The following is a 13,071-nucleotide window of genomic DNA, read 5'->3' as shown; positions in this document are numbered from 1 at the left end:
TCTCTAAACTATGGTGTACGGTCATAGACCTGCTCTATATATAAAGCGTCTTGAGATAACTTCTGTTGTGATTTGACGCTATACAAAAATAAATTGATTTGATTTGATTTGATTTGATTGTCAGGTCAAAGTCAGAATGAAATTGTTAATTGATTGTGTAGGAGTTTGCTTTATTTGTTTCCGTGAGGTTTGGAGATGCAGAATACAAACTGAAATTTTGACCTGCTGATGACGTTCTGATGGGGATCAACAGTTATTAGGGCCCGAGCACCGACAACGTCGGGCCACCGAAAGCCCTATTGAAACTGAAAAGATTCTTCTTTTTCTCTTCTCAAATGAATCGCCTTTTTGACAACCTTACCATGCTCAGAAAGTTGTTAAACTTGGCACACTTATCAGACGCGGTGAAAAATTTTACATTTTAAGGGTCTCGGGCTTGGGTGTTGCAAAATGGCTTGCTAGCGCCCCCTGGAAAGTTGGAAAAATTGAGCCCCTCGCTCCAGTTTAACCTACAAGTATGAAATTTGGCAGTCACATGCAACATGTGGAGACGCACAAAATAGCCTATTGGAGGTATGCCCAAAACTCAACAGGAAGTCAGCCATTTTGAATTTTAGGTGTGATTTTCGTGCGATTTTCGTCCATTTTTAGCGTTTTATAGGCGCGTAACTACAGATTTAATCAGATCGACTTGAAATTTGGTCAGGACCATCTTAAGACCTAAAGGATGAAATGTTATTCAAATAGGGAGTTTTCACTGAACGACCTGACCGTGGCGTGACGGACATTTTGAGCCATTCGCCATGAAACAGGAAGTTGTTGTAACTCCACTGTACATAGTCCGATCTGCCACAAATTTCTCAGCCATGACGGTGGTCCAAACCTGAGGTCATTTTCATGTCAATACAGACTCATAGCCCCGCCCCAATACGTTAGCCGCGCCCCCTTTCATAACTCGTGAACCGTTTGTTGTAGAGTCTTGTGGCAGGCGTCATTGCGCTCACCAAAGTTCCCGTTTCATTGTGCCTGGCCGCGTCAGTCGGCGTCCCGCCAGTCCCCCCGACTCGCAGGAAGGTGCAAGGGCCTGTTCATCGCTGCTTGCAGCTTTAATTACTATTGATCCTGAGAGGGGCATGAATGGCCGCATTCATGGTAACGTAGGAACATGTCACCCATTGCAACACTGTGGCTCACTGATGTGTTTTTAGTAGTTTGTGGACTATTATGGAGCTCTACGGCACAGAAGAAGAAGATAAATCAGGCTTGGGCTACGAAGGCAGTATTGGTAAGTAGGATCAATTCATTGTTGCATTTGGTCTTTTCATTGGATTTGATAAGAAAAAACACCAGCCTTATTTTTTTTTAATTAACTTCTAATTTTACACACTACTACCACCCCTCTTTGAAGGATCTTATTTATTTTACACGATCCTCTGTGGATTTTACCAGTGAAAACCATCAGAAGTAAATAAATTGGATATATATACCTGTATATAGAAAATCAAATTAAGCTTAATATTGGAAAGGTAAATAAAAGGGATAAAGAAAAATGTACAGATCTATATTTGGTGTTTACCGATATATATTTGGTGTTAGTGTTTTAATGTTTACAGATCTATATTTGGTGTTAGTGTTTGGTGTTTAGCGATCTATATTTGGAAATGTAACTTTACTGCCAGGAAAAGGGCAGGAAACGTACAGACATTACAACACAGAGGTCAAAATCTGTGTGTTCCTCCCTTGTTTACCCCACTCCCTTTTGTTCCATCTGTCAATAAAGATAAAGCCGGGAGGAAGGTCTGTGTGTGCGGTACACTGTGTTATCTGCGTGTAACATGGATATTGGGCAATGCCTTTTTATGCTATCGTAATAACTTTTGGTTTTAAAGATTTTATGGTAGCGTAAACTGCCACCACCTTTGTTAACCCGGTCTGGTCCGGTGTCAGAGGCAAGAAAATACAACCACACACACAGGAATAGAGTACAAAAGATACAGCCTTTATTAGATAGATGAATTCCTTAAAACTAGGACACCACGAGGCAAAAAGCCTGTACGGAGGTCAACGCCAGTGGACTCAGGTAGCCTACCCACCCTACGGACCCAAACACACCCTTGAAGAAACTACACACTATGGCGAAACGCACGGCAAGCAGAACACTGCACACTATTGGGACACAATATCAAAATGCACAGCAAGCGATTAAGGACCACGTAAATTACAGGCCAGTGAAAACCACTTCTACCACTAGGGAGAGGCAGAGGACTCCCTTAGCCACCAGGATGCAGCGGCGGCAGGCAGCCTGCTCGGTATGGCGTGAGGTGATGCGTCTAGTCTTCACTGCCGACAACACTAAAAGTTGCGAACAGCACCCACCTGCCACCGTGCCAGCCACAGCCACAGCCATGGCAAAAGCAGTTCAGTCTCTCTCACGCGCCACGAGGCCGTTCAATCCTCACCTTTTGTTCCTGCACCTCTCCCCACCCCCCTGGCAAAGGTGGAAATCATCAGTCATCAGGTATGTGGGGACTCTTCCCTGGGTATCCACATGGAGATACCCTCCCCCCACAGTTCTTCACTACAGTATTAATCATTGTTATTTTTTCTCTCCCAAGCTCTCAGCAGATAACTGATTATGAAAACTAATCTGAAATTGTGTGCTATGATGTGAAATTGTGGCAGCTGCCCATTCTCTGGTGCTTGCTGTCGTTTTCCTTTTTCCCTGGTGATTTTTTGGTTGAATTGCTGAGTGATTGGAGGGTTATTCAGTTCACCTGTTGACTCTTAAATGATAGTTGAGAGCAGCTTGGTGCATTCCCCTCTTGGCCAATCAGGGTGTGATGATGCCCTTTCTGCAGGGCTTAAGAGAGGAGGAGAACTGCACACCCAGTGTCATTCTGATCTCTCCTTCACTAAAGGCAACATGTGTTATCAGCCAAGCCAGAAACTCTGGTCTGTTTTAGGCCCTTTTGAGATCCTGTGCTCTGTTGTGTTTTGCTTATTGAGAGTGTTGACTATCCTAGTTGGGGAAACAAAATAAATACCCTTCAATTAGGTTACCTGCACTAGGACGTTAAGGTACTATTTGTGCAAGGAGCTGGCTTGCCTTACGTTAACCTAACGCCTGCAGGCTGTATTTTGTTATTCTATTCATTTGTTGATTTTCTCTGAAACCCTTTATAACCATTTCTTTTAGTCTATTTCATTTGGGGAAACTTTAAAGGAGGGTAAAAGGAAAAATAAAAACAATATTTCAGTTTCCTTAATTGTTTGTTATCGAAGAGGCATTTGTTCATTATTATTATTAAGGAGGCATTTTATTTTATATTATGTCGATGGGAACTGGTTTTCAGTCTTCTGCCTGATCAACTAAAGTTTTGAGGGAATCGGTACCGCCACAAAATGAAATGCATCATGATCCTTTATGGTTTAGGAATACATGAAAAAGCAATATGTGCTGGCAGAAAACATCAGTTTGGTTTTTCCTTTAACCACTACTCCACTTTCCTGTTGTTTTTTTACCACATGAGTACGTGTCAGACTCGCAGCCTTCTTTCCAAAAGAAATCCAGGGAGAGTATTCACCATTCACTGTAGCTTAGAATTTATTGCAAAATAAACTTAATATGAAAACAAAAGGTAGACAGTTGATTTAGAGTCCAGTTTAACTTTTTGCAGAGTCCATTTATCTGCTGTGGCTGAGTGAGACTGAGGTCAATGACGGTATCTGCTGTAAACCGTTGTTACGTGCAGTGCTGTGTTGCATGTAAATTGTGTTATTGTGCCCTCTACTCTGTCTCCTCAGGTGCCGCCCTCCTCCCCTGTGCAGCTGCAGTGGATGAAGGTACGCAGCCTGCAGCTGATCAGTAATCAAGGCGGAGAGTATAAGAGAGCAGGAGAACGGAGCAGAAGTTGCCAGTGGGCCTAACGGCAGTATTCATTACTGTGTGTGGTGGTTGACGTCGTGGTTGTCTTTTGTGAATTAAGTGTGGTTATTACTATTGTTAGGAAGAAGTGTTAAATTGTTTACTCCCTGATTGTTCGCTGTCTCTGTGGAGCAGTAGGTTTAAGTTGAGTACCTCTGGGTTGTTTGTCGCTGCACCTTCTGAGCAGTAGCTTTAATTTGAGTGATTTTATATTGTTTTTTGCCATATTTATTTAATTGTATACCTACCCCACGCTTTCTGTTAGAAAGTAGTTCTCAGTTGGTGTTTTTGTTTTTTTATCATATTTTTTGTTAATAAATTGTATGATTATTTTACACACAATCTTGTTGCCAGTCCTCTCATTCCCAGATTTACAAATTAATTTTGTTACTCCCTCGATCCCCTGGACCTTAAACGGAGGGGAACGTAACACCCGTCCTCCTCACCGTGCGTCATGCGAACCAACTTATACATAATGCGCCCCCACCACCTATGGAGGGTGCAAACACTTGTAAATACAAAATCAAATATTCTATTATAAATAAACTTAACTGCGGCTCCTACACAATAAGTCAACGAAAAATAATTAACATATCGATCTCTGACCAGTCTGCCATTAATGTCGCCAGGAAACATTGCAGCATCATCCCAGTCCATGTCCAAGGCCACTCTGGGAGCCCTTTCCTTCCTGAGACAGACAACATATGGAAGTAGTAATAGTAGGGTACGTTTGCGCGTGCATGTGAAATGCTCGTGCACGTGCGTGTGTGCGTACATGTGTGCATGTGTGCGTGCGTGTAATGTGCCTGTGTGTGTGGGGATGCAGGCGCACCCTGGTGACCTTTTTGTAACCCTAGGGCTGATGTTAATTATTGGTAGTTGACCAAAGGTGTCTGCTGTAGGTGTTATCAGTTGCTCCACAACAAAAAAAGAAGACCCCATCCTGTGTATCCTGATGCAGATAAAAAATACAGTTGTATCCCAATATGTGTCTTTATTACAGTACCATTAAAAGTTCAAACAAACCCCTGGTTCCTGTGACCAAATGTTTTTGCCTTTTTGATGTTGCCTCAGAAGACCCATACTGTTGATCCTGATTCAGATAAAAAAAAAAGTCGGTTGTATCCAAGATGTTATCAGTTTCTCCGTAAACAAAAGAAGACCCCCTCCTGTGGATACTGATTCAGTTAACAAAATACAGTTGTATCCCTATATGTGAAGTCAGGTGTATCCAAGAGGTGTCTTTTTATTACAGTACCCATAAAAGTTCAAACAAACCCTAGTGTGCTGTGGTCAAAATGTTTATGTCTTTTGATGATGTGGTGGTTGGTACTGTTTGCAGGCTATATCAACATGGCTCCTGTAACCATATGTTTGTTTGTGAGAGGGTGTATGGGTGCACGTGCGCGCCCGCTCCGCCCCCTAGGAGGTGGGCAATGAGATTAGCTCCACCTTATAGTAGGTGTGTATATATAGTCATCATTCAGCTGAGTATTATCCACCACTTGGTTTCTATACACACAAGAAGGACTTTTGTATAACCATGGCTCTGGCTTTTGGCAGCTTCCCTGATCCCACCAAGACCCCCGACTCACGAGGTACGTTCTGTATGGGGGTGACAGACACCGCTGAGGTGACCATTGATGGAGCTCCTCGCAAAAAGGAACGTTGTGTGTGTGGTCTGACACCAGGGGCGCCGTCAGAATTAAAGATAGAGTTGGAGGGGGTTAACGGGTATGTTTATACGGTTAGCTATCACGATGCTCGTGTTATGTTGTCTGTACGGACTCGGGCATGTGATGGTTATACAGAGGGTGAAACATGGAGTGATTCTTTGTCCGTAAAAGATTGGAAACTGTTTCGCTCTGTAGTCTGCCGAGATCTTGATCAGGTTGGTTTTCCTGAGATACTCTGTGTCGCAGTGGAACAGCGCTACGGGCCCTGAGTTATATCGGGTTGAGGCCGACCGTTTCAATAGATATGCAGAGGATTTTATTTTTCTCAGTGTCTGTGGGGATAGGGGGAGTGTGATAGCGGCCAGAGGTCGTGAAGATTGGATCTTACAGCCTTACCCACTCACTCGTCAGGAGTGTGACTCATGGTTTAAAACACTCTTTTTTTATTCAGTGGTGCGACTGGCGGTCCATGCAAAGGGTGTTTAGAGAAGTTGACGAAGCTATCAAAAGAGACAGAATCATCTCTTCTTATGAGAGTATTAGAAAACGCCTTGTTTTTGATGATATTTCGAGTGGCCCGCAAAGTGCTCTCCTGTCTACCATGCGTAGACCGAAAATCATCAGACATGCCGACTACTAATAACGAATGGTAGGTTGTGTGTATTCCTTTTACATTTATATATATATATATGTGTGTGTGTGTGTGTGTGTGTATATTTTTTTTTATGTATGTACTAAGTCTTTTTTTTTTTTTTCTAGATGTCAAACATGGCACCGGGGTCGATGAGGAAACGCAGGATGGCTTTTCCGAGAGTGTCCTGTGGGGCCCTCCAATTGTAATAGACCTGACTGGATCGCAAGAAGAAGAAGATTTTGCTGTGACAGACCCTGTGGAACTGATGGCTACACTACCTGTGATAGACTTGACTGGATCGCAAGAAGAAGAAGATGTTACTGTGACAGACCCAGGGGAGCTGTTGGCTAGACCAGATGTGATAGACTTAACTGGATCTCAAGATTCGGGCTTTGAGGAACCCCGCCTAACCAAAAGGGATATGGATGTGATAAAGGACTTTGAGGAACCCCGCCTAACCAAAATGGGTATGGATGTGATAAAGGACTTTTTGAGGAGACGTCTTCGGGAGGTTTCATGGGAGGTGGCTAAAAAACTGTGCAATGGGTGTGAAATTGACCATCCAAGCCAGCTCCAACACACGTGTTTATTTAACCACGATGAGGTCTTGGAGAGTTATTATGGAGAAATATGTGACAGTGTTCCATACGACTCTGGGATCGGCCCTGCAGAATCTGTTGACACAAGTTACCTATCGTGTGCATTCAGTGGAGAAACTTGTCGGTGCGGCTCAAATCACAACTTTGGAACTCTTCGAAGAATTTACTCATGAAAAAGAGCAGTTCGACGACGATTCAGACGAGCCCAATCTCGAGTATGCGATGGCCATGCGCCAGGCAAAATATGCCTGGCTTGGTCCACACACAATAAATGAGCTTGTAAGTCGTGTTTTTTGATACGGCTATGCTGCTGATAAGCTGTGTAGTGTATATCTGCTGGCCCTTTTATTGTTTGTTTGGTTTTTTTTTTTAGATAGCCACAGAAAAAAATAGTTTGAATGTATTGTAGTTTTAAAAAGTGTGTGATGATAAAATGTATAAAGATGTTTTGTTTTTTCTATTATGTTACAGAGCATTTTAATAAAAGCCCATGTAACAAACATATTGTTGTCATTTACGATTCATTTACATCATGGAGAACACATTGCAGGAGATTTATTACGACCCTGCTCATCCTGGGGGTCTTGGTAGTGTGCATAAACTACGCAAAGCGGTCGGGGATTGTACAGGGGTGACACCAGCGTTACCAGATGTTAGACGCTTTTTATTGGGGCAAGATGTGTATACTCTACATGCCAAGGCGGGTAAAAAATTTCCCAGGAATAAGGTTTTGGTTAGCGGCACAGACAAACAGTTCCAGATCGATCTAGTCGATATGAGTGAATATTCTGTGGAAAACGACGGTGTGCGATACCTGTTAACATGTATTGATGTATTTTCTAAATATGCATGGGTACAGTGTCTTCAAAACAAATCAGCGGGGGTTGTCACAAATGCTTTTAAAAACATCCTGAGCCAGGGCAGGGTGCCAGCAAGACTCCAAACGGACAAAGGCACAGAGTTTTATAATAAACAGTTTCAACGAGTATTGAGTCGTTATGAAATCAAACATTTTTCAACATCAAATGAGACTAAGGCTTGCGTGGTGGAGCGCTTTAACAGAACTTTCAAGACGCGTATGTGGAGATATTTAACAAGTGTTAATTCACGCCGATATGTTGACATAATCGAGGACCTTGTAGAGGCCTATAACAGAACGCATCACAGGTCAATAAAGATGCCTCCCGCATCAGTAAATAAAGACAATGAGAAGATTGGCTTTAACAACTTGTACAAGCTAAAACCTCAGAAAAAAGTGTCCTTTAAATACAGGGTTGGGGATACGGTGAGAATTTCCAAATTAAGGGGTGTTTTTAGAAAAGGTTATGAACAAACGTTTACAGACGAATATTTCATAATAACGGAGCGCATAGCCAGAGATCCCCCTGTGTATAAACTAGCGGATTGTGGTGGTGAAGTGTTGAAAGGTACTTTTTATGACCCCGAATTACAACTGGTAATTATCGATAAAAACAAAGTGTTTAAAATAGAGAAAATATTGGACAGAAAAAAATCAGGACGTAAAAGTCAGGTCCTTGTAAAATGGTTGGGCTGGCCCGAAAAATTTAACTCTTGGGTCTCTGATAAAGATATTGTTACTGCTCAATAAAAGACAAGTGCTATCCGCTGACGCCTCACTTTTGAATCGAGACATAGTTGCGGTCAGAACGATGGAGAGGAACGGTTTTTATGTTACACTACCCAGCAATGCCTCATTACAGATATATCCAAATAATAAGATATGGAGCTACAGGACAAAACTAGCAAAGCCAATTGTTCTGAAAGAACCATATGAGGTTGGCCTTATTGAGTTACAATATCCTAGGGTGTGGACTAATTTCCCCATCGCTGATTCACTGGTGGTTATCCATGAATATAAATCAAAGAGGTCATTTACTATAGCTCTATCTGTTGGTTTTTATGATTCTATACCTAGAATAGTAAAAGAATTTAATTCGAAATGCCTCGTTCACCCCTTCACATCACGCATAAATCTAATGTATAATAACATTACAAATCGGGTGTATTTTTTGGGGGCAGAGGGAACGACGTTAACGTTTAGAGGAAAATTGGCTGAAATACTGGGTTTTAAACCGGGGGATCCATTTACAATACCTGTAACCCCTAATGCTATGAAACACTATGCAGCACCTCACCCGGCCGACATTCATGGAGGATGTTATAATATATTTGTTTATAGTGACATTGTAGATTATCAGCTGGCTGGTGATAGTTATGTCCCGCTTCTCCGCTGTATAAATGTATCGGACGATGTTCGTCGTATGCCCACTCTGACTTATGACAAGCCACACTACACATCGCTCTCCAAAGCAATTATTGATGATATAGAGATCTCATTAAAAGACGATCAAAACCACTATATACCTTTCTCATACGGGAAAGTAATTGTCAAACTACACTTCAGACCGGTGAAGCAGTATTTCTAAGTGTTCATTGAAGAAGAAAAAAAAAAAAAAAAAATGATGCGCACACCATACACACGCGATGATGCCCGGTATATGTCATACTATCTTAATCAAGCTGGTGGTGAATTACCGGGGTTTATTGGGGCAAGTACACAGTATGGAAACGGATTAGGCGGTATTTTTCGAAATCTATTTAGAATGGCTGTACCCTTATTAAAAAGAGGGTTCAGTATAGCAAAACCTCATTTAAAAACTGCTGCCACAAATATTTTTGGTGACGTTGTGTCCAATATAGCCCGAAAAACCATGTCAGGAAATCAGGATGGAAATGGAATGACGGTATATACTCGGCGACCACTGAAAAGGCCCCCAGCAGGACATGGGCGTAACCGTCCTGTGTCTAAAAAACGTAAAACAGTTACTAAAAAACCCAGACGTGCCAAAAAGAAGTCAACCACCAAAGGTAGAAGAGCTCCACGCAAACGTACCAGGTTATTGTCAAAAGACATATTTTTAGGTTAAAATCACTGAAAAAAAAAAATATATATATATAACCATGGCGCTCATCCATAATCAGTCGGAGGAGTGTGTGAAGACCGAGCTGGATCTGTTTACTGTACCGTACACTCAGACTTCCATTGAAAAATCGACCTTTGTTGAAATTCCCCCGGTATCTGCTATAACAGACACTGGCCCTCTGGAGTTTTACATATCGGCCAGTGGCGAGGATTACTTAGACTTAAACGATACTTACCTGTTTACACGGGTGAGGATTACAAATGGTGACGGCACGAACCTGGCTAACGATGCCGATGTGGGTTTTATAAACTATCCAGGATGCACCCTGTTCTCACAGGTGGATATAATGTTGGGGGACAGGCTTATAACACAATCGTCCAACACATATCCATACCGTGGAATAATTGAATGTTTGATTAACTATGGAAAAGACACCTTGGATACACAGTTTAGCACCGCTCTGTTTAGTAAAGACACCGGTGATCACATGGACGATGCATCGATAGGAGACAATCAGGGGTTGGTGACAAGAGGAAAGTTCACCGGAGTCAGCCGTATCGTCGAATTAATCACCCCCATACATGCTGATTTGTTTTTTCAAGAAAAACTGTTGCTAAACGGGGTGGATATTTCTCTGAAATTCATACGGTCCAAAGATGAGTTCTCTCTAATGACTCCTGGAAATGACCAATATAGCTTTAAGATTGTATCGGCCAGTGTATTTGTAAAAAAAGTTTCTGTTGCACCCACAGTTAGGTTGGCTCACAGCAGGGCTCTGCAGCACACTAATGCTAAATATGCTATTGACAGAGTGTCGTTGAAAACTTTCTCTATCCCTGCCGGGACACGGGTATGCAACCAGGAAAATCTCTACATAGGGCACATCCCTAAGTTTGTTATCATAGCCTTTGTGGACAACGAGGGATATACTGGGAGTTATGCACGTAATCCATTTAATTTCCATCACTACGACACCGAGTTTATGTGTCTATATGCAGACGGACAGTCTTACCCCGCGAAACCATTTCAACCACAATTTGCAAGAGGGCAGTACGCAAGAGAGTATTACCAACTGATACAAACCACCGGTCGTCACCTAAAAGACAGATCACTGGCCATCTCAAGACCAGATTTTGGCACTGGTTATTCATTATTCTGTTTCAACCTGGAACCAGACGAGGGGTGTTCAGGGAACGTTTCACTAATTAAAACAGGCAATGTGAGGATGGAAGCTCGTTTTAGAAACCCTCTGCCGCGAACCGTTAATTAGGGCCCGAGCACCGACAAAGTCGGTCCGAGGACCTATTGTATTTCAAATGATTATTATTCTTCTTCTTATTATTCTATTATGTCTTTGACGGCAAAAATGAGGTGCTTGGGATAATAAGCTTTTTTTGAAATTTTGCACACGTGTCAGACGTGCGTGAAATAAATATCTGATATGGGTTTCGTGCTCGGGTGTGGCAAATTGGCTCGCTAGCGCCCCCTATTGAGTAGCCCCGACGACACGTTTCTCCTAAATTTACGAAATTTGGTAGGTATATGTACCATGATGAGACGTAAATAAAACCCTCTTGGAGGTATACCGTAAACCCAACCGGAAGTCGGCCATATTGGATTTTATGGCGTTTTTTACCATTTCCAGGCGCTGTACTTTAACGAACTCCTCCTAGAGATTTAACCCGATCAACTTCAAATTTGGTCAGTAGTATCTTAAGACCTTTGGGATGAAAAGTTGCTCAAAGATCAAAAAGTTATCGAACTATGTTGCCGTGGCGTGGCGGCGAATAAGCGCCTTTCGCCAAGAAACAGGAAGTTGTTGTAACTTTGTCGTACATTAACCTATATGCTCAAAATTTCTCATGACTGATAAAAGTCCCTCTCTGACACCATCCATATGCAAATTTTGGCTCACAGTCATAGCGCCACCTAGTGGTAACAGGAAATATCATGTTTTACACATTGATGTACTCTGCCTCAGAAATTAATCACATCTACCTCAAACTTGGTCAGTAGTATCTTAAGACCTGTGGGATGAAAATTTATCAAAAGATCAAAAAGTTATCGAACCATGTTGCCGTGGCGTGGCGGCGAAAAAGCTTCTTCGCCAAAAAACAGGAAGTTGTTGTAACTTTGTCGTACATAGTCCAATCTGCTCCAAACTTCACAAGCTGGATAATGGGCCAGGCCTGAAGACATATATGTGGTATTATGCGTGATAGTCATAGCGCCCCCTACAGGAAACCGGAAATGGTTGTAACCCTCTCCTAAATTTATGAAATTTGGTGAAACAATGAAACAAAACACTGCCTGGGAAAAACTCTACATAAAAATACAATTTAAAATGAATATAATCTTTTCTTGTGGGTTAATCCGTGAGAAAAATACTAAGAACATATGAAGAAATACAAATCTTGTAACCTCCGATGATGAAACAAAACTTTTCCTTCGGCGGCTGGTTAGCTCAGCTTTAGCTCAGTCGGTAGAGCGAGCGCCTTAGCTCCGGTGGACCGGGGTTCGAATCCAGCCTGTGGTCCTTTCCTCATGTCATTTCTCTCTCTCTCCCCCTTTCCAACACTCTATCCACTGTCCTATCAATAAAATACTTAAAAAATCACCCCAAAAAATAATAACTTTAAAACTTTTCCTTCTAACTTTTCCATATATATATATATATATATATATATATATAATGTAAAGTTATATAAAAGTTAATGTCATGACGTTAATTGTAATATGTATAGTAAAAACACATCACGACAAGGACACATATTAGATTTGATATCAAAAAGTTATCCAACCATGTTGCCGTGGCGTGGCGGCGAAAAAGCTTCTTCGCCAAGAAACAGGAAGTTGTTGTAACTTTGGCGTACATTAACCTATATGCTCCAAATTTCTCATGCAAGATAAAAGTCCCTGTGTGACGACATCCACATGCAAATTTTGGCTCGCAGTCATAGCGCCACCTAGTGGTAACAGGAAATATCATGTTTTACACGTTGATGTACTCTGCCTCAGAAATTAATCACATCTACCTCAAATTAGGTCAGAAAAGCCTTAAGACCTAGATGATGCTTCCTTTCGAAAATCGTGAGTTTCTATCGAACGGCAGCGCCGTGGTGGCATGGCGAATTTCGATGAGTCGCCATGAACAAACAAACCGCTGTAACTCGACTCCACATAGTCAGATCTTTTCCAAATGAAAGGCGTTTGATGAGCGTCCAGGCCTGAAGACAACTACAGCCCACTTTTGAATCATACTCATAGCAGGAAGTTACAGTCGCTATATTTT

At 42.0% G+C, this 13,071-nt stretch overlaps 1 long non-coding RNA gene across 1 annotated transcript; it reads left to right on the top strand.

Moving 5' to 3' along the window:
* The first annotated feature begins 5,608 nt into the window (after positions 1-5,608).
* Positions 5,609-6,619, top strand: LOC141767040 (uncharacterized). Its single transcript, XR_012593755.1, has 2 exons — positions 5,609-6,250; positions 6,361-6,619. It is a non-coding gene; the product is annotated as an uncharacterized LOC141767040 (long non-coding RNA).
* The last annotated feature ends 6,452 nt before the right edge of the window (positions 6,620-13,071 follow it).

This window comes from Sebastes fasciatus, chromosome 4, assembly GCF_043250625.1.
Source record: "Sebastes fasciatus isolate fSebFas1 chromosome 4, fSebFas1.pri, whole genome shotgun sequence".
Taxonomy (NCBI): domain Eukaryota; kingdom Metazoa; phylum Chordata; class Actinopteri; order Perciformes; family Sebastidae; genus Sebastes; species Sebastes fasciatus.
This window is presented reverse-complemented; position numbering and strand designations above follow the sequence as displayed.